Source organism: Lepidochelys kempii, chromosome 25 (genome assembly GCF_965140285.1).
Source record: "Lepidochelys kempii isolate rLepKem1 chromosome 25, rLepKem1.hap1, whole genome shotgun sequence".
Lineage (NCBI taxonomy): Eukaryota > Metazoa > Chordata > Testudines > Cheloniidae > Lepidochelys > Lepidochelys kempii.
In genome coordinates, this window is record NC_136404.1 from 17,308,720 (window position 1) to 17,331,417 (window position 22,698).

General features: G+C 51.9%; 1 long non-coding RNA gene across 18 annotated transcripts in view; it reads left to right on the top strand.

Moving 5' to 3' along the window:
• Positions 1 to 22,698, top strand: part of LOC144929893 (uncharacterized) — a 109,139-nt gene that overhangs the window by 22,159 nt on the left and 64,282 nt on the right. For 5 of the 18 annotated variants that reach the window (XR_013635011.1, XR_013635012.1, XR_013635013.1 and 2 more), the window contains one exon: positions 10,432 to 10,557. The exons of the other annotated variants lie outside the window; for them this stretch is intronic. This is a non-coding gene — a long non-coding RNA (uncharacterized LOC144929893). The remainder of the gene's footprint in view (positions 1 to 10,431; positions 10,558 to 22,698) is intronic. 18 annotated transcript variants of the gene reach the window in all.

Genomic DNA, 22,698 nt, shown 5'->3' on the forward strand with positions numbered 1-22,698 from the left:
CGTCAGCAACTCGCTCCTTTAAGTCACAGTGTTTAAGGCCAGAAGGGACCAGATCACATGGCCTGAGTATCATGGGCCACTGGCCCAGCCCAGCCCCCGCACACTGAACCCAGCAACTGAAAGAAGAGCGAAGTATCGCAGCCCCTAGGAGGCTTGGCCACAGGCAGAGAATGGTGGGACCGCGGTGCACCGGTGCCTGAGGCCCCGAAGTGGGAGTGAAGCGTGGACATTTCCTCTTTCTGAGCATGCTTGGAGGGGGCCCGCGGCACGGGTATTGGTGCAAGCTCTCTCTGGCCAGGGCCTGCGCACCGTGTAGAGCGTTGGCCTCGCCAAGCCACCTAAGGGGGTCGTGTCACCCGCCGCCCTGTTCCCCTTGAGATTGCAGCACGTCCACCGCCAGCGTGCTCCCTGCAGCAGGGATGGGATTGCGGCCATGCCCTGTCACCGATAGCAGGCCGCTAGTCTTGACCTCCTCTTTGTCCCCTCCCCGCGACTCTGCCCCCTTTCAGACCGTCAGCCACGGGCTCGTCAGTTCATCGATGTGGACCCTGGCTTCCAAGGTGGTGTGATAAGAATCTCCCTTTATCTTGCACCAAGGGCCAAATTCTCATCCCATTTATGCCAGAGTAACTCAGTGCTTAATTTGCGCCAGCAGGGCTTGCCATGGCTGAGCCCTGGCACCTCTGGGCTGCATCAGTTATGAAAATAAAAAAATTACTTGAGCCCGAGCACCTCTTTCATTACAAATTAAGCCCTGGGGTAACTCCACCCTCTGGATTTGCACTGGTGTAACCTTGCCTCTCTTTCCTCCCTCACTTGGGTTTCTGCCTTGTAAATCTCATGCTAGGTTTCCATGAAGAAGGTTCACGCCCTTTTAATGTACCTTTCTCCCTAAAGGAGGGTCCTCCTCCCCACCTCTCCATATACCTTGTGTCCATCTCAAATGGCTTTTCCATGGGCTCGAGGAGTAGAATTTATATATCATGTTTTCTTCCTTCTGCCCTGCTGGGAATATAACTGGTTTGGGCTCTGACATCAAAGCTGGCCCATGCACTGGACTGGGGGTGTCAGGAGCCCCCAGCCAGAGAGAGAGAGAGAGGATCCTGCATGTGGCTTGTTTCAGATTATACCAAGTGCAGCTTCGACTGATGTCCACGGTTAAGCCAACAAAGAGAACGAAAGGAGAAAAACATCTGACAGCCCCTTGGTTTGAAGGCTGCAGCAGAACTGTGGCAAGGGAGCGGCAGGAAGGGGGGAACAGTGGAGCGATCTCAGACAGACGAGGACTGTTTTCAGCTGACAGCGTTGCTGGGCTGGTTACTTAGCAGTGGGGTCTATTAATAAACAGCCACCAAAGACACTCCTGTTATCCTGGCCAGCATAGCACAGAGGGCTGCCTAAGGGCTGTGCACCTTAGTCTGGGGTTTCAACTGTTGCTGGCGCAGGTGGCTCTGGCCACCAGGTGACCCCTTTACAAAGGCCCTGCAGGATGTTCTGGCCAGTCCAGCCCCATCCTGGGGGTTTTGTTGTTGAAATGTGGCCCCTAGACCGACAGCTCCCCCCGCCCCTCCCCCCAGCGCTGCAGGAGCAGAATGACAGAGGCTGGGTGCGTGTTGGATGGAGCACCCAATTCCCTGACGGTGGGGGCCATGGGGAGGGGGACAGGAGCGTGGGATTCTGGGGGAAATTCTTCAGTGCCAAGTTGAAAGTTCTGGCTGCCGCACTCTTGCGTCTTGAGGTCCTTCGTCCAGCCGAGATTTGAGTGGAAGGCAGGCAGGCGAGTCATGTCATTAGCTGGCCTTTCAACCACAGATCCTCGGGAGACAAAAGTGCCCTATTGAGTCGGCAGGAGCGCGTGGCCTTCGCCTCCCACTCTGCTTTGCCAGCCCGATGAATTAGAGGAGACAAAGGCTCTGAGGACCCCGAAGGAGAGAGGGGTGGGGAGGGTTGTTCTACACTCAGAAAATAACCCATCCCCGCGCCTTTGTATAGGTAACATAATACACCTTTGGATTTGCTGTTGGGAGGCCAGGCTGAATCCATTTACTTCAAGTATTTCCACTCACACATTCTCTGGGAAATGGTTTGCTGAGGGTGGTTTTCACTTCTGCTGCACTGGGTTATTGTCTGGGGCTGCTGTGAAACCTTCCCAGAAGCCGCATTCATTTATTTCAATGGCTTGGACCTTGGGGTCCCTGACAGAGGCAAGGCTTTCATTGACTCCCGTGCGAGTCTGGCCCGAGATTTTTTCAAAGATGATTTTCAGAAGGGTTCGGTGTCTGACTCCTATTTAATTCCAGTGGGATTTAGGATCCTAACCCTGGTAGATCCCTTTGAGAAGCCCAGCTTTTTTGCCACTATAAGATCAGGACCCTGTTCTTGCCTAGTTCCCATCATGCTGTAGCCTTCTACTATCAGGGTGCAATCCTATGAAATTGACACATTTCGTATGTTTCATGTTGTCTTCCTGCACATCACTGGTTAAACTGTACACTCCTGCACCCCAGGCAGGGCAGGGTCAACTCAGTGGAAAGAAATGGAAGCTAATGATGGTGGAAAATATTTACAGTGTCTGTGCAATACTCCTATTGTCATGTTAACCTGTCAGGCGGTATTTATGCCGCAGCATAATCCAAAGGAATAATGCAACATGGTTGATGCCTTATCTTCCGATTCCTAGCTCCCTCTGCCATGGGTGCCCAGATTGAAAGGGAGTCTTTGCAGGAAATATTTGCTTGGTGACATCTATATTATATATTATGGAGAGGAGGACCCGAGAAAGCTCTCCAGGAATGCTGGTTTCTGGAAGCTTTCTTTTTCCTGCCGACTCCTTGTAAACCAGTCAGGAAGAATTTCTTAAAATAGGTTCCACTTTAAGGACTTATCTGCTGAATGCCATTAATTTTCTGGGGTTCATTAAAAGCAAACTTGGTATCATAGCAACTGAATCTATTCCAGGAAATCAGCCATTGGAAAGCACTTTGTGTGCAAGGGAAGGCAGGAGAAAGGAGCCATTCAGGTTAATTCCTGGGCATGAGTCTCAGTAAGTGAAGTTTTAATTTTCAGGAGGTCACTCCCCTTTTAATTTTATTATTATTATTATTTTAGTGAAGGGGTGAGAGAGAGAGATAGAGAGAGAGAGATTTCCCACAAGCCAAAAATATTTAAGACTGCCTCATTTTACCAACCAACTCCTTTCCGTCTCCCCCAAACAAACAGAAAACCTCACCTCAGAGCAACCCCCCAGCCCTCACTAAGGCCTCTGGGCTGTAACACGGGTTCTTAGTCTATCACATACTCAGGATCTGCACATAAATAACAGGAGCTAAATGTACAGGCCATTTTATTTTCTACCTGTAAAGAGTGGGGCCTGGGAATGGTCAGGTTGAACCAGACCACTGGGTCTCTCTAGCCCAGTACCCTGTCTCTGACAGGGACCGGCATCAGCTGCTTCAGAGGGGGAAACCCTGCAGCGAAGGAATAAAGCTCTTGCTGGGAACATTTCCACTAACCCCAGCAGTGCGTGGGTGGCTAGTTGAGGGGTACGGCAGGTCAGCTGAAGGGCAGCTTCTCTCTAGCAGTTACTTACAGGCACCCCAGTTCAGTGTCCCTGACGCGGACAGCTAAACTCTGCTCTCTTACGCCCTGGCTGACCCATTTGCTGTCACCACTGGAGTCCACAGGGTCTGCCCAGGTGTACCCAAGGCCAGTGCTGCAGGGACTCGGAGAGCATAGGGATGGGCCATGGAACCAGCTCCAGAGATGGTATTCGGCCTGCTGATGTACTTGGTTTTCCCCCACTCGCCCCAGGAAGTAAGACTCTGTGTGTGCATTGGGTTGAGGCATTTTTCCTGCAAGCTTGGCACAGGGCATGTTGCCAGCCTGGGAGAGTGAAGCCCTCTGTGCCCGCACTGATCTGGGACAATGATAGAACAAGCTAGACCTGGAAGAGCCATCTCTTTCCAGAGATTTTCATAGGCTTTTGTATTCACCTTCTGGTTTGGTGGGGGGCGGGGGGGGGTTGGGTTGGGAGTCTGGCTTCGAGGGATCTGGATTTCCAGCTTTCCTCTGCAACCACGAGAGCTAGAAACTTACCTTTTTGTTTCTTTTAAAATGAAAGCTGAGGTTCTCAGGCAGTCATCTGACTCCAGGAGCTGGGGCTTTATGAAAAACACCAGATATCCCAAGAATATAGTGACAAGAGTTGGTAACAGTGGTGGCTCATCTGCCTGAGAAGTCAATGGGGCCCCATTTGGGCACAGGGGTCGGCCCAAGTCTTTGAAGGATCGGGGCCTAATGGTAAAGAGGTCTTTTAACCCTCTTCTCCCCTCCCCTCACTGTCCTAGGAAAGGGACTGACTCATCCCTTCTCTTTACTCTTTTCCTTCCAGCCTTTACCCACAGCTTCAGTTCTGGTTGATTTGGGAAGTTACACAGATACTGACCCTGCGTTGTCAGGACTTCTAGGTTCTCCTCTCAGCCCCTCACTGTGTGAACTTGGGGCATGTCACTTCCCTTCTCCCTGCCTCAGTTTCCCCATCCGTAAATCAGAGTGGAAGTTCTCACCTCCACCCAGTTCTCTGAAAGCAGCTGGTGATTTTCACTCCATCTTCACCATTTGTCTCCGAGTGCCATCAAAGCAGGTTCTGACTAATCCTGTAAAAGTAACTCCGGGGGTTGGGGGGGCAGCTGCTGCCCTCCCACCCCACACCGACCCCTGGCAACAGGAGAGAGACTGAAAGGGCCTTCCTGTACCCTTGCTTTGCAGGCTTTTGTGCTGGGATCCTGGCACTGAGAGGAAGGAAGCTGGGAAAGGGACTATGCCAGCAGCTCATCAAAAGGCCTGGCTAGGCCATTAAGGAGCAGGCTTGGGGGAGTGAATGGGAATGGGCAGCTCAATAAGGAGTCCCCTGCACACCCAGCAAGGCTCTTTCTGCCCCTCTCTGTGCCGTCAGGAAGATGCAGTAGTTCTGCCAATTGCCACCCCCTTAAGTGGTCTGTTTTCATTGGGAGCTGCCAGGATCTGGGGCCCAAGGCTTGGCTACTAGGCCCTGTCAGCAATAGAAAGAGGCCTTTGTCATGTTCCTAGGGCTGGTGGGTGCGTGTTAGGCTGGTGTCCAGATGCCTCCCCGGCTAAACTGCCTCTGAATCAGCCGACCTGCTCTCTTGATGCTCCTGGCAGAAGGATGGATCCCGTGTTGACTGTATGTCTTTGCTGACTGCTGGTTGTTTCCCCTGGGGCTGGGGCTGAGTCCTTGGGCAGTGGGGATCATACAGAGCCGCTGCATCCCATCTTGGTTCACATGGGGCTTGAATTTTCCAGAGTTTCAGGTTTAGTTGAACCCCAAGGAGCCTCCTTCTGATCCTGCTGCAGCCCCATTGGCTTTAGTGCAGGCGTACCTGACTTACGCTGGGACAACCAGAGCAGAATCAGGCCTAGAAACTCACCACGAAGAGTGGCCCAAGATGCCATATGTTTTGCCTGGTGGCCGTAAATCAGCCCCAGGTCCCCCCCACCCCCCAGCAAAACTCCGTTGATGTGGGGAGAGGGGGTTGGGTTCACTCTGGATCTTTGTGGGGGCTTGGGGGTATGGGGGCTTGTTGGGTCTTCTGAGAGGAATCTAGGGGAGGTGGGAGGGGTATTCTGGATCTCAGTGGTGAGGATTCCAGAGGAACTTCCAAGGGGAGACCTTGGATCACCCCGTTGTTCTCACGCTTCAGGGCAAGTTTGAGTTGAGGGCTCCTGGGCCAAGATTTTCGCAAGTGCCTATTGATTTTTGGGTGCCCAACTGAAGATGCCTTCAGGGTGCCTGGTTTTCAGGGGGTGGGCACGGGGCACTGTCCGAACACCGGGTCCCCTTTGGCGCAGCTCAGGATGGACGCCCAGCATCGTTTGTTGCTTTAAAAAATCCTGGCCTAATTCATTCCCCTTCCCAGAGGTCCCTTCTCCAAATGGACCCACGTGTCGTCATCACTGGAGTCTGATGCCCTTAGGGAACTGCAGGATATGTTCCCCCACTGGAGAGAGCAGCTGGGGGCTCCCTGACCCCATCAGACTCCCTGACCCACTCACTTCTAGGCCCCTGTGGGGAGACGGGCAGCAAGGGCGGGAGGCCTTGTTTAGTGTCCGCTGTCCTGGTGAATCCCTGCCTGCTGGGACCCAGGATCAGCCCCACAAACCAGGCGTCGGACGGTAGAAATTCTCAGCTAGTCTGCACCTGGGCCAGACATGGCCTAGAGGTCAAAGGCATCCCAGCCCCCTTCCCTGGATCTGGCTAGTCTCCCCCCCAGCCCCCAGTGCCTGGTGATCTTGTATTCCACATGGCAGTTCCGTGGTGCTCAGGGGACGAGGTGTGTGTCGGGTCTGTGCCCACCCCACTGGGAAGGCGCCCAGCTCCTGGGAATCTCTCACTCTTCTGCAAGAGAACAGCTCTCTCCTCTTACAGCACCTATCGCATGAGGGGGACACTTCTCCCTTCACTTGAAATAAGCATCTTGTAGCCCGGTGGGCTAGAGGATATCCAGGACTTCTGGGTTCCCTTCCTGGCTCTGCTGCCCCTGACTAGCTGGACCCTTGGGAGAGCTACTAAGGGTCACGGTCAATGACTCTGCTTATGTGAGGAAGAGCTGTGAAATTAGGCCTGTTGCTGCTCTGTGACTCAGTTTCCCCTTCTGTAAAATGGAGTTAATCCCTGGGCGGGGGCAGCTGGGAGGCTTAATTCATTAATGCAGAGAAAGGGCCTCGAGATGCTGAGATAAAGGGTGCTAACCATAAGAACATAAGAACGGCCATACTGGGTCAGACCAAAGGTCCATCCAGCCCACCAACAGTGGCCAATGCCAGGTGCCCCAGAGGGAGTGAACCTAACAGGTAATGATCAAGTGGTCTCTCTCCTGCCATCCATCTCCACCCTCTGACAAACAGAGGCTAGGGACACCATTCCTTACCCATCCTGGCTAATAGCCATTAATGGACTTAACCTCCATGAATTTATCCAGTTCTCTTTTAAACCCTGTTACAGTCCTAGCCTTCACAACCTCCTCAGGCAAGGAGTTCCACAGGTTGACTGGGCGCTGAGTGAAGAAGAAGTTCCTTTTATTTGTTTTAAACCTGCTGTCCATTAATTTCATTTGGTGGCCCCTAGTTCTTCTATTATGGGAACAAGTCAATAACTTTTCCTTATTTACTTTCTCCACACCACTCATGATTTTATAGACCTCTATCATATCCCCCCCCCCAGTCTCCTCTTTTCCAAGCTGAAAGACCTAGCCTCTTTAATCTCTCCTCATATGGGACCCGTTCCAAACCCCTAATCATTTTAGCTGCCATTCTCCGAACCTTTTCGAATGCCAGTATATCTTTTTTGAAATGAGGGGACCACATCTGTACGCAGTATTCAAGATGTGGGTGTACCATGGATTTATATAAGGGCAATAAGATATTCTCCGTCTTATTCTCTAGCCCTTTTTTAATGATTCCTAACATCCCATTTGCTTTTTTGACTGCCGCTGCACACTGCGTGGACATCTCCAGAGAAATATCCACGATGACTCCAAGATCTTTTTCCTGATTAGTTGTAGCTAAATTAGCCCCCATCATATTGTATGTATAGTTGGCGTTATTTTTTCCAATGTGCATTACTTTACATTTATCCACATTAAATTTCATTTGCCATTTTGTTGCCCAATCACTTAGTTTGGTGAGATCTTTTTGAAGTTCTTCACAGTCTGCTTTGGTCTTAACTATCTTGAGCAGTTTAGTGTCATCTGCAAACTTTGCCACCTCACTGTTTACCCCTTTCTCTAAAATATTTATGAATAAGTTGAATTGGATTGGTCCTAGGACTGATCCTTGGGGAACACCACTAGTTACCCCTCTCCATTCTAAAAATTTACCATTTATTCCTACCCTTGGTTCCCTGTCTTTTAACCAGTTCTCAATCCATGAAAGGATCTTCCCTCTTATTTCAAGACAACTTAATTTACGTAAGAGCCTTTGGTGAGGGACCTTGTCAAAGGCTTTCTGGAAGTCTAAGTACGCTATGTCCACTGGATCCCCCTTGTCCACATGTTTGTTGACCCCCCTCAAAGAACTCGAATCAATTAGTAAGACATGATCTCTCTTTACAGAAACCATGTTGACTTTTGTGCAACAATTTATGTTCTTCTATGTGTCTGGCAATTTTATTCTTTACTATTGTTTCAACTAATTTGCCCGGTACTGATGCTAGACTTACCGGTCTGTAATTGCCAGGATCACCTCTAGAGCCCTTCTTAAATATTGGCGTTACATTAGCTATCTATTTAAAGGACAGGTTACAAAAGGCAAAGTATAATTATTCAGGAGCCTTTTTGGTTTAGGGCCAGATTCGGCGCGGGGTGACACCCTCTTAGGCCCACGAGAGCTGCCCAGGGCAGAGTGTAGCCCTTGGTGCTGTGGATTCACAGCGGCGTGGCCAAGCTGCTGAGGCTGCATGGCAGGACTGGGGAGGGAGGGCAGCAGACAGGCCAGGGCCACAGAGACTTCGCCTCCAGCTCTGAGATCAGAATCGACGGGCAGCTCAGTCGGAGCATGGCGAAACCCGGCGGGTAAATGCGACATGGCAGGGCCGGCACCCAGCCTCCCAGAGTGCTAAAAATAGCTCCGCAGAGAGGCTGCCTCTCGCCTGCATGTGTTTAAAATATTCAGCGGTTGAGCATTTTCAATTGGTCATCGGTGGGGAAAGGGGGAGGGGAGAGGAAAGATGGTGATACATGCTGCCTTTCTGAGGCCCAAACCTGCCTCTGTAACGGTCCTGAAGAGACGCTGGAGCCCACAGCACCACGGATGTGTAGATGCAAGGCCCTTGTACTTAGCCTTGTACACTGGATGTAGGCTAGGGAAGGTAACCAGTTAATTAATGCATGTACTCTTACTGCTACTGTGTATCTAAGGAGAGGGGGTTGGGTGGGGAAATCCACACCCTGGCAAGGAAGCATCCGGAATCTGTCACTTGCAATGTGATCTCGTGCCCCATGAAGGGACTGGAAAGCTCCTGTCAAGGGCGTTGGGTCAGCCTCTTAGGAGGGACTTTCCAGCCGGGCTCAGCAGGGTCCGTTCTGATCTCGTCAGCCAACAGTTCCCATTAAGAATGACACAGGAGCCATGAGCCCTTTTGAAAGCCGGGAGGAGCAGGTCTGAACCTCTGGCCTCTGGTGACTTGGGCTAACGTGACCCACGTGTTTCCCTTCCACAGAATTGTACAGTCACTCATGGGCTGGCTGGGAAATGACTCTCCTTGTGTTCTTCACACAAAATATAAATGAAAACTATTCCTCCCCCCCATTTTTGTCAATGTTTTTCTTCAATCTTTTTGTTCAGGTTTTTGTCAAAAAACGGAAGTTGGGGGGGAATCATTTTTTGGACACAAAGTCTGTCGTTTTTGACAAAACCTGACATTTTTTGTGAAAATTTCTATTGTCCAAAAAAAAAAAAAAGCCTTTTTGTCCAAACCAGTGATAATAAAATTTGGTAAAAATCATTTGTGGCCAGCTCAAGTTGAGATTCTCTTTGTGATCTGAGGGGTCCCGCATAGCCCCCAGGGTCCATGGCCTCATGGCTTTGCCATCTGTTGTATGAAAAATTCCCTAATGAGGGGGCAGGGGTGGGGGGTGGGCATTACCCCTCCATTAAATCAAATTGAATCGGGTCCTTGGAGTAGGATTTTTTCTCTGCTCTCATCATGGGCAGGAACTTCTGATGTGAGCGCTTCGTCCTTCCACTTGCTTCCGAGCTGGAGAACAAACGTAGATGATCTTTAAAATCCACCATGTACTTGATAGCAGGGGAAAAAGTCATTTATGATTAAAAAAAATAAATAAAAAGGCCTGACTTAAAAAGATGGACAGGGTAAAAGCCCTGGCCAAAGCCATGTCCCTGGGCTGGAGACAATGAAAAACAGGGATGTGTTTAACTGTAGGCCATTTAAGAGTAACCATTAAAGAGGCAACAGTAACTAAGCAGCCTTTCCAGTCAGGTATGTCCTTGCAGCTGTGAAGCCCCTGTCCATTGCCCCCCAGCTGGAGGAGAACGGCCCAGGGAGCTCTTGAGCTGCTAATTTTGATAGATGTCAGGCCGAAGGCTGCAAACCAGCAGCTGGAGGTGGAGAAGACGATATGGCATTGCTCAAGGGTCCTTCACTCTCCCCTCACAGTCGTGTAGTCAGGGCTGCCCATGGGTTCACAAGCACACACATTTCTTGCTGCTTGCTGACGTATCCAAGCCAGCTCAAGCGTGCATTCACACCACAGCACACTAAGATCCACACTCATTCCCATGCACACTGCCACATGCACACAAAGGTTCACAGGCATGTAAACACACGGGTATTTGCACAAGGGTTTTGTGCTGAGTGGAAAATAGAGGAGGTGAATTTGGTCTTTTTGTGTTTAGCAGCTCGCCAGTCTGGCTCAGGCCGGCATTCAGGGGCCGACTGCACCTGGGTACAATGCGATGGGCAACACAAGCCTCAGACTTTGCAGAGTGATGCTCTCTGGCCCGGGTTGTGCAGGAAGTCAGGTGAGATGGTCAGGGTGGTCCTTAAAAATCTTTGTCTCTCTGAATAAGGCCAGATCGGGGCCCCAGGTTTGGACAGACCTAGCCTGAGCTTAGCTGTGGCCTGTCTCTGGTTGCAGCGCCACCGACATCCTCATGGCAAAGAGCCGAGAGGCAATATTCAAGCTGGGCTCCCCCCCAGGACTGGAATAATAAAATTACAGAAATGTCGGGCTGGAAGGGACCTTTAGAGGTCATCACGTCCAGCCCCCCGCGCTGAGACAGGACCAACTGAACCTAGACCAGCCCTGGCAGGGGTTTGTCCAACCTGCTCTTAAAAACCTCCAGTGACGGGATTCTGCCACCTCCCTGGGGACCCTGGTCCAGTGCTTCACTGCCCTTAGAATTACCCTACTCTGGATGGAGCAGGACCGGGAGGGCAGATGGGGCTGGGGGATTTGCGCAGTGTTCTGGTGGGAAACCATGAATACAAGCAACTGCTCCCCCTGCTCCACTTCCCCCTGCCCCACTCAAAGCTGCTGCATGCCTCGTCTTACCCAGACCCACGCTCCCCTGGACGGCATGAAGCCGTGCTCTTTGCAGTCCCCATGTACTGTGTGTCTGTACACTCCCCTGTGTACAATTTTCCAGTTCAGTCTGCAGTGGGGCTAGCCCTCAGCCTCTGACGCTAAGCAGAGAGCTGACTTTAAAGATCAAGGAAACAAGCCTGATCCAGAAGAGGGTGCTGGGGAGAAGAGGCAAGCAGGCTAGGGCGGGTGGTTACTGAGGAAAGCAATGGTATCAGATTAGAGCTGGGGTTGGGGAGCCAGGACTCCTGGGTTCTATTCCCAGATCTGCTGCACTGCAACACCTAGGGCAGGTCACTGTGGGTCAGTTTCCCCAACGGAGATAACGACACTGACCTGCTGGAGCCTGGGGCAAGGAGGGATAAGCGCATGTGTGTTAACGCTTAATGATTCAATTGGTGCTTATAAAGGGCCCGGAGAAGCCCATGTAAGCAATGCTGGTCAAGAGCAGAGGGTTATTGTCACTTCTAACATATTGCAATGACCAGCAGTCCTCGTATCACTTGTACACTCCTGGTAGAACATCCCTGCTGGGCTCAGGACTGTTACGGGAGGGTTGGTGCAAGGACTGGGGAGCTGGGACAGCTGGGGCGTGGACCAGAGGGGCCTGATGCATCACAGTCGCTGCATCACGCCCTCTGGTGCAATCGGTGACCTGGGGTGGTACCATGAGTCTGCCTCCCCCAGCTCTGCATGCCTGAGCCATGAAACACTCGCACAGCATGGGATGGGCAGACAAGAGGGGGGTGGGACCCCAAACCAACCATGGCCTGGAGGCAGCGAGGGGTGGTCGCTTGGTGAGCCCCAGGGGCAGCACGAACAGCCTGGAGAGGAGGCGGCAAGAGGGGAGGGGTCTCAGCGAACAACAGGGACGATTATTTGAAAGGCTGACAGCGAAACGTGGTGGGCTGGAGCCTTTTTTGTGGAGAAATGATTATTTACAGTTGAGTATCTTCATGTTTCTATGGAAACTCCATGGCTTTGCTGGGTGGGAAAGTCAAAACCAGCTGGGGAAAAGGCAATATTAGAGAGAGAGAGAGAGAGAGATGTGGGTATGTGTGAGAGAGCCTAGAAATCTGGAGCCTGGTAAAAATTTTCTCCCCTCATCAATGGCATGAGTAAATTTGGTGGTGTGTAAGTATGTAGTTTTGTAGCCTGAGGCCTTGACTGTTATTCCTATCGGCAAAGGGTGGGTTACTAGGCTTTGTGTCTGGGAACCTTGCCTTACAAATTTTTCAAGGTACGTGTGTGTGTGCACGCGTGTGCCTTTACACACATATGACTGTCTTTCTTTTAAAAATAAAAATAGCCACGTACACACACATGGCTTCATCCAACGGCCTTTCAAGTCTTTGGAGAGACTCCCATTATCTTCAAGGAGCTTTGGGTCAGGCCCGGAGAGAACAGATAAGTGTGTTAAATTACATCCAAAAATCAATGTCCAAAGAACATGAAGGTTGCAAAGCCAAGCACTCAAATGGTGGGAAAGGCCAGCACTGAGGTTACCTGGGCCTGTGCCCCCCGGTGCGTATGCATTTTGATACAAGCTCCAAGACGTGCTTGCATATGATTTTCCCTGCCTCATTCCATACGCTGGGAGCGGATCAGGGCCGTGCAGTGAAGGAGGCAGAGAAGTCTCCAGGGCAGCAGCGGCAGCCTGCGACCGAGCAGGCTCCATTGCGCTATGGGGACGGCACGTGCAGTCTGGTCACAGGTCGGAGCTGTGAATGCTCAGGGCGGCTGGAATCTTTGGCGAACTAAGGGGCCAAACTCTAACAAGTCTCTACTGAGCATCTGTGAACTGGGATATTTTCAGAGGCTTTATAACTTGGCCAAATGAAGACAGAGTTTCACGGAGATGGCAAAAACCACATCCTGACACCAGGACAAGCCTCCTGCCAAATTTCAAGCCCCTGCTCCAAAGGGTGGAAGTGCTGGAGCTTCTCAGCGAATCAATTGTAAGTATTCCTTTAACTGGGCAAACGGCAAACGCACTTTTTCCTGATCTCATCCTTGAAACAACCAACCATTTTTTTGTGAAACTTTCCCCTCCAAATTCAGATGCCCAGCTTGAAAAATGTCATTCCAAATAGCTAAAGTTTGGCAAAGCTATAAGCAAATGAAAAGAGGGTCTCAGAATGGAAAGTGTTGGGCCACAGGTGAAACGATAAGTGTGCCCCAGCTCTGCTTCTCACTGTCTGTGTGGGCGCGTGTACATGCGTCTATGTCTATGCCCTTTAAAAGGGAGGTGTGACTAGAGGGCGTGTCCACGCCCGTGCATGCATGCACACGGCTAGATCCAAAGCCTTGAAAGTCAGTGGAAAGACGTCTGTTGACTTCAGCTCATTTTGGATCAGCCCCAGAGAGAACAGAGGAGCGTGTGTGTATTCATATCTTTACATGTATAAATTACAAATACACAGGCATTTATTAAAGAGATAGAGGAAACGAAGAGCCCAATTTCTCCCCCTCCCCAATTTGTTCTCCCTTTTTGGTTTATCTATTTATTTTTCCTCCAGGAAATACAGAATAGCTCCCCCTCAGATTGCAGTCAGGGCGTGGGGTTTGGAATCCATCCCTCACTAGAAAGCATGAGGGGCAGCAAGGAAAAGCCGGACCACGTGGGGTAGGGAGGAGGTAATGTGTCTGGGGTGGGGGGTAGGGGGGGCTGCAAAGCGCACTGTGCTGTGTGAGTGAGTGAGGGGGCGGTTTGTTGATCCACAGTGCTGGGATTGGATGTGAGGGAGCTGGAGCCAGAGGGAGCTGTGTGTCACGCCTGGATCCCGGTAGGAGGCCGTGATGGCTGTGGGTGGTTCGGGGAGCGTGCATGTTCTCTGGCAGAAAGTGCTGATGCAGAAAGAGCTTCCCGGTGGCAAAAGCCTGCTCCCCCTAATAGCCAGCGACAGCCTCTTGCTAGCAGCTACGGGCCCTGCATTAGCCACAGACCGGGGGATTAAAGGGGTGCAGTATCCCTCTTTTGTCAGACAGAACAAGACCCTAGCAGTGGGGAAAGCAAGGAGCATGTCCTCTCCCAGCTCAGCCTCCGAGTCCAGCCGCTGCAGAGACCCTGGCTTTGTGGAGCCCCAGATGGGAAGGATCCGGGCAGAGTGCTGGTGAAGCGTGTGCAGTGGGGCTGGAACACTGTTGTCGTGGGGGTGCGAAGGGAGGAAGGCATGTATTTGGGTCATTATTACTACCTCCAGCCAGGGGGTGCGGCAGCCCTCGCAGTACCCCTTGTTCCAGCCCCTAGGAGTGTGTGTTCCTGGTTGGGCCGCTGGGGATCCCTCCTGGCGCTTTAACCTCCTCTCTGTCAGGGGGAGCTGACTTCATTTGATTATGGCAAAATGACCATCATCTGCTCACCTGCCTCCAGCCCTGTCTCGGTCCCTCCCCACTGAGCGGGGCGGGGGGGGGAGCTCCTCTGCAGCTCCTGCCACCAGGATTGGCCTCTCCACCTCACTGCACAACTTTCCTCCCCGTTTATTCACTGCACCTCTGTAGAGATGGACACAGATAGCAGGCCAGATCCTGCCTTTGCCAGCGTGAGCTGGTGCAGAAGCTCTGTTGGCTTCTATTGAGCTAGGCTGATCGGCACTGGCGGGGGGACAAAACCTAAACCCAGGTTAAAACTTTGTCCGTTCTGGCTGGACTCCCCCCTTGCAGAGACCAGCACTAGGGTTTGGCTCCCATTCAGCGCTTAAACAAGTACTCCAGGGGGACTGAAGGGACACCAAGGTCTCAGACTAACCCTGCATGTCACCCTCTGTCTGTGGAGAGCTGACACATGGCTCCTGGAAGGCTTTGAGCCAGGTTTGGAGTTGAGTCTGGGTGAGCCCCACCCAGGGGCTGAATAGGCTAATGTGGTCCTGAGAGGCCAATAAACAAACCAGGCTGCACCTGGAGGGGAACCAGGCTTAACTGATCATGAGGAGCAGCTGGGCTGGAGCAGGCTGGTTTGTATAAAGAGAGGAGGTTTTTACAGTAGCATAGGCTTGTGTGGGTGTGAGTCTGGAGTCCCTTGCTGGGAAGAGTGGGGAGGGCTACTGCTGGGGAAGCTCAAGGGGCTAAAGCAGCCCTGAGAATCTCACCTGACTAAAGGAGGCTGGCAAGCAGCCACTGAGGGGAGCAGGCCCTGGGCATGTGCCATGAATGGAGAGCAGGATTTGGACTGCCAGGGGGTGCAGGCCCTGGGAGGTCTGTGAGGAGACTGAGTAAGGGGAGTTCAAGAGGCCTAAACAGGGCAAGCCAGAGAGCAGCTGTAGGAGGAAGCTGGGGGAAATGGTAGCAAGGAGGGGACTCTGCTGACCGGGGCTGCTGGTCATAGTGTCTCTGGGGTAGTGGGTGGGCCTGGGCTCCCCTGGCAGAAGGGGACAAAGACTTTGGGAAGCCCTGAGGCAAGGGTGGGAGGAGCAGGAGTCTGGAGCCAGAGCCATAGGCACACTCGTGGGGACATGGGACTGTTTGAGGTTGGGCTTTGTTACCCTGGAAGGGGTGGACTAAGTGGTGACCTGGCTGAGTGACAGGAGAAAAGTGACTGTTAGCAGGGGGAGAGCTGCTAGGTATTCCTCTAGTGAGTGAAACCCTTTCCAACAGCCTTCCAAAGCATTGGCCAGGTCTAAAATCCCATGGGCCTGTTCACCAGGGCCCTGCACTGGTGGTGTCATTTGCATTAATGCAAAGTGGGTATGAAATGGCACTGGGGTTAAGGACAACACTGGTGAGACTTGCCCCTCTTGCGGGGCTTTGCTATGTCCCCTCCAGTCCCAGACAGTACAGAGGTGCTTGACAATGAAAATAACCATTTTCTTTAAGTGACGACCCCCTGCCCACCCTTCCAAAGTTTGAAGGTGGGCTCTAAGGTTTGAGCCAGGACTTGTTTTGAGACTAGTTCTTCTGTATCTACTCTTGACAGTAGGGAATGGTGGAGGCAGGGGGTTCTCAGTATTGCTGGTCCAAGCCCTCAAACACTATGAGACAGGCCCCCAAAAGTCATGAAATTGGCTTAAAAACTCTGTGGTTTTTGTTTGTTTGCCTTCTGTCTCTTGACCCTTTAGGGGTCGTGTTTCCAAGCTTTTCTTCACAGCCACAAGAGCTAGAAATGTACTTTGTTTTCAGTGAAAGCTGAGATCCTCATGGAATCCTGCCAGTCTCAGAGCTGGGTCTTTAAGAAAAGCGTCAGATCTCACGAGGCTTGTGATTAAAATTGTGAGCAGCGCTGTGTGTCAGTGGGCGGGTGTAATATACCCTGGAAACCACCTTCCTCCCACCAAATTTAGAACCCACTCAAAAGTCAAAGGTTCTAGCTCAGAGCAGAACTTGGAACTGTCAAGATTCAGAGTCTGTTTGGCTTAGGTAAGAATCCAAGCGTAGATCAGCTACGTGTTGGTTACATTAGGTCACGCTAGGTCTCCTGGGAACAGGGCAAAAATTACCTTTTAACAAGGCTGTTTGTTGTTGTCCAGAAATCTTGGCCATCCACACGAGTAGAAGCACAATTTCCCTTTAAAGCCATTGGTTCAAAGCTAGGGTGAAAATAAATAAATGATGTGAGACTCACAATGGCTGTAGTGTTTTTGTGGAAACCCCCAACCACAAGTGGGTTGCGCAGGCTCCTACCATGAGGTACTTCGGTTAGAAGGAGAGCTCATTGGAGAAGAGGTTAGCACCAGCTGTTCTCCAATACAGATTTTTATCTTGGTCCAGTCCACAACTAGGAGTGTCCAGTATTGGCAGTTAATCTTTGGCGTAGAGCATTAAGCGTCACCCAGTGCGAATACCCAGGAGTTCCGTTTTATGGCTGTCACAGTGCAGAGTGATAAACAGTTAAAAATTTGTGTTTTTTTTTTTCTAAAGAGGCAGTTTAAAAAAAGCATCCTGCATCTCTGACCCCTGGAGTTGTGTTGGCTGGAGCATAGCTACCCAGTGATCTCTCCTGCAAAGGATCACTAATGAGGGGAGGAATATTTGGCGTGGGTGCTTTAACTCAGAGATGGCTGATAGGACACCAGCCGGAGAGTGTGGAGACGTGGTTCCAGCTCTGCCACCGACCTGCTATGCAGCCAAGGGCATGTCCCTTCCCCTCTCTGCCTTTGCCGGTTAGCGTGTCAGCTCTGCGGGGCCAGGGCATCCCCAGGTGCAAATAACTGATTAAAAATACTTTTGCAACAACAAGGGTCCATTTCAATGGTGCAAAGATGGCTGCATCCTGTCTTGGTGTCATACCATTTCTGTAGCACCCATGCTGGCTAGCTATCCCTCCAGCTGAGGACGGCACCCAGTCGGTGGTGGTCCCTTGACTTCTAGGGAGCTAGGCCAATCTACGCCAGCTGAGGACCTGGCTTTGTATGTAGAGTTCTCAACACCCGCCCCAGAGACGGGACCACCTTGCTGCTTGTTGCTGGGTCCTAGCCGAAAAGCTGCTTGTAGACTAAATCCTTCCTTCTGGCCAGATTCTGATCTCGGTTACACCAGTAGAAATCCAGAGTAACACCGTCTGAGCAGGCACTCAGAATTCACTCCAGGGTAACTGCACTGGATGTAATCCCCCGCCTCCCTCCACCCCACCGTCCTGTTGCTTGCAACAGGCTGCAGCAGACCCCTGCACTGTCTGCTCTGTCTCCAGATTGTTTGGGGCAATGTCCCAGGCAGAGAGTGAGCCTAGGAGACCGGGGCTAGTGGCATTTCAATGCAAACTGGCCTGGAACAATGAGGTGTGTCTGGAAGGGACTGTGAAAGGGGAGTTGCTGAAGAACTGAAAAGAAGGAAGGGGGGCGAGGGAGCCTGGGTCCATTAGTTCAGTGCAGCAGCGAGAACAGCTGTGAAAAGAGCCCAGGCCCTTTTCCCACGCCCGGAGAGCCCCCCGCGGGGTCAGCCCCCGTCACTAATATATACACAGGCTGTGGCCTCATTCACGCTGCCTGGCGCAGGGCCGTTTAATGCACAGACACTCCTTTCTCCTTCCATTCGGGCCCTCCCCTCCTGTGGTCTATACTGCATAAACCATGGGAAGGCCCCTGGGACAAGGCGGCAGCAAGGCCCCCGGGGAACCTCCCCCCTCTCCCGAGCTTGCGGGCAAGGTCAAGAGGAAGCTGAGTGCAGCTCTGTGGCTGTTCCAGCTGTCCCCTGCGACTGGCCAGCCCGCACCATCCGGGCTGGCGTGGCGTCCATTGCGTGGCTGGCAGGGGCTGGGCAGGTTAATGGGTAAGGTTTATTTTGATTCTGCAGGCAGGAGCTAGGAGGTGTTTGAAACGTGGACCAGATCCTCAGCTGGTGTAAATCGAAGGAGCACCATTGACTCTAATGGAGTGACACCGATTTACACTGGCTCGGGACCTGGCCCTGATGACTCCAGGAGAGCAACCTGAGTTCCGTTCCCAGCTCTGGCACTAACCCTGCTGGGTGGCCTTCGGCAAATCCCTTTCCTCCCTGTGCCTGCATTCCCTTCTGCCCTGGGTCTGGCATGGCTTTGGGGGGCAGGCGCTGTCCCTGCGCGGGTGCGCATCACCGGGCCTACCCTCGAGGGTGGATAGTAGTTGAGTGGTTTTAATGACCTGGAGAGACAAGGTGGGGGAGGTGAAAGGTATTTCTTAGGACCCCACGGGCAGCTTTTATCCCGTTGCTGAGCCGGATTCCAGAAGGTGACCAGGTGTCTGATTGACACCAGCTGCGGATCTGGCCCCACTGTCTTCGCTGTAGCTTCCCGGGTGGCTCTCCTTGACTCCAGTGGGGGTTGGCCCCTTAGCTAGAGAAGCCAGGCCCAGGTTTGCCCCGAGTCCAGTGGAGCGCCATCAGCCGGAGCCATAGTGTAGATAAGATGCTGGTGCTTTCACAGCCGTGCCCTGTAGAGCTGCTCTGAAGAGAGTTAGACCACACAGACGACCACCTGCCCTGGTGAGACTGGCTCAGATCCAAATGTCCCTTTTTAGTAGCCACCCCCCTCCCAAAAAGGGTACGTTTGTCGCTGCTTGTCTCAGGGGGCCCGGAGGTTGCGGCAAGGCTCTGGCACAAAAGCTGCCCGCTCCCCTGGACCTCCCCTCTCTGCTATCCCCGGGCAACTAGGTTGCTGCCCATGGAGCACGGCACATGCATGACGGGGAGGTCCCAGAATGCAAAGAGGCTTTGCTGCCAGATACTGACGTGCAGAAGGCCAGGATCCTGCCTGTGTGCTGGGTGCGGGATTGGCTGCCACAAGCCATCCATCCTGACTCCTTCTGAAATACACTCCAGGACCCCGCAGGCCACTCCCTGCCTCCCACCCGAAGAGGCTGTGGAATCTCCATCACTGGAGGTTTTTAAGAGCAGGTCGCCTGTCAGGGATGATCTAGATAATACTTAGTCCTGCCTTGAGTGCAGGGGGCCGAACTCGATGGCCTCTCGCGGGCCCTTCCACTCCTACGATTCTATGATGAGGAGTCTGGGATTTCCATGAGCAGCAGATCTCACTGGAGCTGGGTCAGGTGGAACATTTGCAACAGCCCCTCGAGTCACCTGAGACATGCCCAGTGTCCGTACAAATTTGGCCTAGGTTTTATTGGAAGGTTCTTTAACCCTTCACTGGAACCTGAGCCCAGATTCCCATCCTTTGGTGCAAGCACTGTCTCTCTGTTCTGGTTCGTACGGCGCCTTGCACAAGGGAGTTCTGGTCCGGGGTGAGTGCTATCAAAATACCAACACTTCAAGCCAATTGGGGGCTGACTCAGGAGTCAAAGCCAGGAGCAGCTTGCCGGTTTGCTTAGCTCTGGTGTTTTAAACCAGGCATAGCTCAGGCATCCTGAGTTTTGTGGTGGCTCTTGGGGTCATTTTAAGGGGGTATGAATATTCACACGCAACCCTCCAAAGCTTCAAATCTCTGCTGTCGTAGGGCCATAGTTTTATCCCTGGAGTGTGGTTGCAAAATAATGCAGTTTGGCTGGCAGTCTTCTATGCATGTGTGTTGAGTTAACAATGTTAACCTTGGCCCTTGTGCATCATTTGCTGGGCTCCAGCCAATAATTACACACGGCAGAAAATGATGAATTCAAGCACGTACCATTGCTCAGAGATTAGCAGTAAAGGAGACAATCAGACAAGCAGCCAGTGGAGAAATGGGACCTGGGTGAGGTTGCCTCAATGTCTCACCACAAGGGTTTCAAATTTAAATAAATAAATAAATAAAATGATTGTGAAAATGTGCTAAGCCCTCTGATTTCATGGCACGTGTCGAATCGGGGCCCAGCCTGTTCTCCATCACAGGGTTTTCTTACTGAGCAGTAATGTAGATCTCAAACTGATTTATAAAAGAGAAGAAAAAACATTACACCACATTTGATGCCTGGGGAAACTGAGGCACAGAACAGGGAAGTGACTTACTCGTGATCACCAGCAGCACAGCCAGGAATAGAACTTGCTCTCCTGAGTCCCATACAGGAGTCCCCCTCCTGTATCCGCGGGAGCAACCAGCCCAATTCTTCCAGGTACACTGCATGGCTCCAGGAGAGAGAGGACAGTCTGTTGGGTGGTGATGGGCTGACATACTTTGTCTGTAAAGGCCCTCGCCACTCAAGTTAACCCCTTCCAGGGCACTCAGAACCTCCCAGAATCAGGCCTTTATTTTCTATCTTACAGCTGCTAGCAAGGTTAGTCCTGGACCCCGGGCCATGCTGGGCACGGACCATGCAGTTCTCACTGCGCTTTCCAGAACAGCAGGATTTCTGGCACCTTCATCTCCCCTCCCCTGCTCAAGGCCATTAGCCCTTTATTTAAAAGGTTTTTCTTGATTTGCTGTTAATTAAGGGGGATTCTTTGCCCTGACCCCACCGATACTTTCTATTCAACAGGCTTGTTCCTCTCCTTTCTCCACCAGGTGGCTGCCCCATGCCAATGAGCCCTATCATGGGCGATGCCCCTGGCCAGAGCTGTCCACCTGTCCTGGGCAAACTCAGACAGGTCAGGCAGTGCCAGGGTAGATGAGAACAAAGTCTGATGGTGGCAGCTGCTGTCCCAGTATGACAGCAATGGGGCCTGCGTGCCTTTCTTTCCTCTTCCAGAGCCTTGTTCCCTAGGAAGCAGGATTCCTGACTATCTGTGCATCCCCTTCCCTCCGCACAAGGATGTTCCTCCTGTACTGGGACTCCTTTGATTATGCCCTGTGAAACCACAACTGCCTACATTAAAATTCAAACCAGGGGCTCCCACATTGCTGTCTTGGGGCCTGATCCACAGCCCGCTGAAGTCAATGGGACGTATTCCAAAGGCTCCTGTGGGTTTTGGATCACAGGGGGCACGGAGTGAGGGACTGCCCAGAGAAAGAGCCCCTGTGATGGAGGAGGGTGTGCAGGAGCGTGGGTCCCCACAAGTCCTTTCAGAGCCCAGATCAGCCAAACTGCTCAATGACGTCTATAAGTACGCTGGAAGGAGCCGATTTTTATCGGTAAATGTCGGTAAAGTCGATGTCACAGTACACACCACAAACTGACAAATATTTCCATTGGTAATAATCAGAGTGTACAGACAGGCAAAGCAGGAGAGATGCTGCTTGAGAACGCCTTCGGGTTTGATTTAAGGCTACACACTTTGTAGATTTCAGCATGCCATGTTGACAGTTTGTGTTTTAACACTTATAAAGCTTTAACTTTTTGACTCTTAACGGCCAATCTCATTCAGTAATTACTGTCTGATGCTCACACCCCTCATTTCCCGCAAGTGTGAAAATTTATGTCAATCAAAATTTTAAAATGCTTTAAAATAAACATTGGAATGATCAAAAATAAAAATGGCATTCTGCCATGCGCCCGTCTGATCACTCCCCTCCCTCCTAGTGGACTGGGGAGGGAGCTAACTTGTGCTTGTGAAGTGCTTTGTGATACTTAGGAGTGAGCTGTACAGAAGGGCAAATCTTTGCAGCTGCTAAGCTCGCCTGCTCTGCTCTGGGCTGCCCACCCCAGACGGGAGGAGTCAGGGCTTGAGGAACTCCGGGTGCACCTCATTGTGCTGAATCCTGATCAGGTGAGCTGGGCTCAGAGCTGGCTTGAAACTTGCAGGCTTGCCCACGGTGACTGTGCTCCTGGCTGCACCTGAACCGAAGTCTGGTACTTAGCCTGCAAAAGCTCTTCCTCAAGCCAATCCCCACTGGCTCTGGTCTCTCCCTGACCCACTTCCAGGGAAAAACATCTGTGTAGAGGTAACTCTGGAGTCTGGATGTAAAAAAAAAGGGCAAGAAACTGGTCAGTCTCACTCCATAGATACTGGGCCTGATCCTCCACCGCCTGCGGATTTCACACAGCGAAAAGTGAGTGCAGAACACTGCCATTCTGACCAGGTTGTCTTTTGTGCATTGGCGTAAGCGGGGACATGAGGTGCAAGGCCAGGGATGATCAGGCTGCCAAATTGCCATGAGTAATCTCCCCCATCTCCCCACCCCGTGCAATGACTCTGTGCCTTGACTTGCACCCCGGTGGGGAAAACCCACACTGTGTGGGCGACCTGGCAGCAGCCGGACCCGAGGGCTGCTAAGGAACAAATAAATCAGGCTTTGTTTATTCTGGTGCTGGGCTTGTTGTGTGAGTTCATTTAAAAGTGTTCCTCCTTAAATTACAGCCTA